The sequence below is a fragment of the Limulus polyphemus genome, unplaced genomic scaffold, assembly GCF_000517525.1.
Source record: "Limulus polyphemus unplaced genomic scaffold, Limulus_polyphemus-2.1.2 Scaffold4031, whole genome shotgun sequence".
Lineage (NCBI taxonomy): Eukaryota > Metazoa > Arthropoda > Merostomata > Xiphosura > Limulidae > Limulus > Limulus polyphemus.
Genome location: NW_013669641.1, coordinates 56,512 through 60,439, shown reverse-complemented (window position 1 = coordinate 60,439; position 3,928 = coordinate 56,512). Strand labels below are relative to the sequence as shown.

The window sequence follows — 3,928 nt, the reverse complement described above, 5'->3', positions numbered from 1 at the left end:
TTTTTGATTTTATTCATCATTGTTAGGCCTAATTAAGTTCACTAATTTGTTAGCTTCGTTATTCCCATCGGAACATTATATAACCGTAATGTTTCACACAACACTGAGCAGTTATTGATTTTATTCATCATTGTTAGGCCCAATGAAGTTCACTGATTTGTTAGCTTCGTTATTCCCATCGGAACATTATATAACCGTAATGTTTCACACAACACTGAGCAGTTTTTGATTTTATCAGTAACAGATTCTTTAACTGTAGCTGTAAAGAGAGTTAATCAGTACAACTCATTAGATTGAATTTACATTTTGATTCAATTTCTGTCTAAGCACTAACAGATTCTGTAACTGTAGCTGTTAAGAGAGTTAGTCAGCACAACTGCTAAGAGTGAATAATCATTTTAGATTCGATTCTGTGTAAGCAGTAATGGATTTTTAACTGAATATGTTAAGAGAGTTAATCCATACAACTTGTTAGAGTGAATCTCCATTTCAGATCAGTTTTGTCTAGGCAGTAACAGATTCTTTAATTATAGCTGAGTTATTCAGCACAACTAGTTTGAGTGAATCTCTATTTTAGATCAATTTCTATCTACGCACTAACAGATTCTTTAACTGTAGCTGATTTAATCAACACAACTGATTAGATTGAATCTTCATTTTAGATCAGCTTCTGTGTAGGCAGTAACAAATACTTTAACTGTAGTTCAGTTCATCAGCACAACTGGTTAGAGAGAATCTCCATTTTAGATCAGTTTCTGTCTAATCAGTAACAGATTTTTTAGCTTTAGCTGAGTTAATCAGCACAACTGGTGAAAGTGAATCTCCATTTTAGATCAGTTTCTGTATAGGCAGTAATAGATTCTTTAACTGTAGCTGAGTGAATCAGCACAACTTTTTTGAGTGAATCTCCATTATAGATCATTTTCTGTTTAAGCAGTGACAGATTCTTTAACTGTAGCTGATTTAATCAGCACAACTGGTTAGAGTGAATCTCCATTTTAGATCATTTTCTATCTAAACGGTAACAGATTCTTTAACTGTAGCTGCTTTAATCAGCACAACTAGTTAGAGTGAATCTCCATTTTGGATCTGTTTCTGTCTAATCAGTAACAGATTCTTTAATTATAGCTGAGTTATTCAGTACAACTAGTTTGAGTGAATCTCAATTTTTATTCAGTTTCTCTCTAGACAGTAATAGATTCTTTAATTGTAGCTGTTAATAGAGTTAATCAGCACTCAATTTTAGATCAGTTTGTCTCTAAGCAGTAATAGATTTTTTAACTGTAACTGAGTTAATCAGCTCAACTGGTTAGAGTGAATCTCCATTTTAGATCATTTTCTATCTAAACTGTAAGAGATTCTTTAACTTTGGCTGCTTTAATCAGCACAACTAGTTAGAGTGAATCTCCATTTTGGATCTGTTTCTGTCTAAGCAGTAACAGATTCTTTAACTGTTGCTGTTAAGAAAGTTAATCAGCACAATTCAGATTGAATTTACATTTTAGATCAATTTCTGTCCAAGTACTAACAGATTCTTTAGCTGTAGGTGTTTTATTAGAATTACAATCAATAACTTACTGTAGGTGGTAGGGTGCTGCTATCTGCCTACCTTTCTTTTGGATCATGTACTTGAAAATTAGGGTTGGCAGCAGATAGCCTTAGTAGTTTTGCCATAAATACACAATAAAATACTATTGTGCATGTAATTGAAATGATTCATTATATGTTAGCTGTATAACTGTTGAAAAATATTTACACACATAAATGCAAGTAAAACTTTTTGGAATGTATTACAGAATTAGTATTATAAATTCTAAGAACTTACGAGTGAAAGTAAAAAAGAACATTGTATCCAGTAACTGAAGGGTCCTCTATATAAATGATAAAACCATTAAATCTTCAATATTAAAATGAAACCTGTTTACCTCGGAGCATAATGTTAATCTGTTCATAAACAATGAATATTAATGTCACATACCTTCATTATAGATCCAACAAGGCAAAACTTTCTTCTATCTCAAAATAGATTTTATTTCATCACGTTACACTGTTAACATCATTCACAAAACTAGCATGTCACAAGCTAAAGAAAGTTATAAAATTTCACTGTTTGTTAATTCTTCCTTAATACACGTACATGTATTCACATCTTTGTCTTCACAATCCTGACAAATTTTAAGGCACAAAACTAGCATGTCACAAGTTAAAGATATTGAAATTTATAAAACTTCATTGTTTGTCAATTCTTCCTTACTACACGTACATGTATTTACATCTTTATATATGTATATATAAAACCAGTACTACCTGAACTAGTCAATAATTATATAAACAATTATTGTAAAGTTATCAGTTCACGTATCATATTCAGCATTGTACTACCGACATAACATCATATCCAACATAATAACACATAACATCGTATCCATCTAGTGTTTTACTATCCAACATTTTACTACTAACAAAATGCTACATTTTTTCTAGAATGTATCTTTACTACACAATTAAATTTAATACAGATCTCAGTAGGTCAAAACATGCTTTCAATCATGGACTTCACTACCAATCAATATAAGGATGTAGTTGGTCTGATTTACACAAGATTACTGTAATTATTTTCAGACAGTCTACTCTTCACCAATGCCCTATAAGTGCCATTACTTGTGGAATATCAAAATAGCCCATGTTTAGAAATACATAACTATGTGAGCAGGTGTAAAAAAACCATGACAACACTTGGACCTGAACTTTAAAATTTATTTAACAGTATACCCTGATAAACCTGTACCACAAACAACATGAAACTCTTCTACATAAACACAACAACTACATTTGATGGTTACAAATGTCTTCTTGGAAAGTAGCTAACAATCTATATTTTTCTGTGCAATCAAATATACATCATACTTATGATAATACTACATCAACTTATTTAAGGAACTACTTAAACCAAACACAGCTTATAGGAATTTACTGAGAATGTATAGTTTGCTTCACTAACTTATGAAGAAACAACACAGAACAATAGTAATACAAACAAAAGAATTCTATGAAATAAACATGTTCTAGATTTAAAGAATTTCATTAAAAAAATCAAGGTATTAAGCTACCGTTACATTAACTTACTGTCCTTCTGAAGACTGAGCTTTTATGTAGTGTAACTGACAGCTGTAATTAACATTCAGAGTATAAACCAATTTTTAAAATATCCATGGACCTGACAGTTAGCCCTTTTTTCAATCAATTATTGTACTCTAGACAGAAACTGATCTAAAATGGAGATTCACTCTAACCAGTTGAGCTGATTAACTCAGCTACAGTTAAAATATCTGTTTCTGCTTAGAGAGAAACTGATCTAGAATAGAGATTCTCAATAACCAGTTGTGCTGATTAACTCAGCTACAGTTAAAAAATCTATTACTGCCTAGACAGAAACTGATCTAAAATGGAGATTCACTCTAACCAGTTGTGCTGATTAACTCTCTTAACAGCTACAGTTAAAGAATCTATTACCATCTAGACAGAAACTGATCTAAAATGGAGATTCACTTTAACCAGTTGTGCTGATGAACTGAACTACAGTTAAAGTATCTGTTACTGCCTACACAGAAGCTCATCTAAAATGAAGATTCACTCTAATCAGTTGTGTTGATTAAATCAGCTACAGTTAAAGATTCTGTTAGTGCGTAGATAGAAATTGATCTAAAATGTAAATTCAATCTAATGAGTTAAACTGATTAACTCTCTTAACAGCTACAGTTAAAGAATCTGTTACTGCCTAGACAGAAACTGATCTAAAATGGAGATTCACTCTAACCAGTTGAGCTGATTAACTCAGCTACATTTAAAAAATCTGTTACTTCTTAAAGAGAAACTGATCTAAAATGGAGATTCACTCTAACCAGTTGAGCTGATTAACTCAGCTACA

At 31.5% G+C, this 3,928-nt stretch overlaps 2 protein-coding genes across 5 annotated transcripts in view; one reads left to right on the top strand and one right to left on the bottom strand.

Moving 5' to 3' along the window:
- Nucleotides 1-3,928, bottom strand: part of LOC106470482 (zinc finger protein PLAGL2-like) — a 33,437-nt gene that overhangs the window by 12,515 nt on the left and 16,994 nt on the right. For both annotated transcript variants that reach the window (XR_002613046.1, XR_002613045.1), the window contains exon 2: nt 1,979-2,083. The gene's annotated coding sequence lies outside the window, so the exon portion shown is untranslated. The remainder of the gene's footprint in view (nt 1-1,978; nt 2,084-3,928) is intronic.
- The window catches only part of LOC106470484 (protein aveugle-like), a 50,144-nt gene that overhangs the window by 37,466 nt on the left and 8,750 nt on the right, over nt 1-3,928 (top strand). The window lies entirely within an intron of this gene.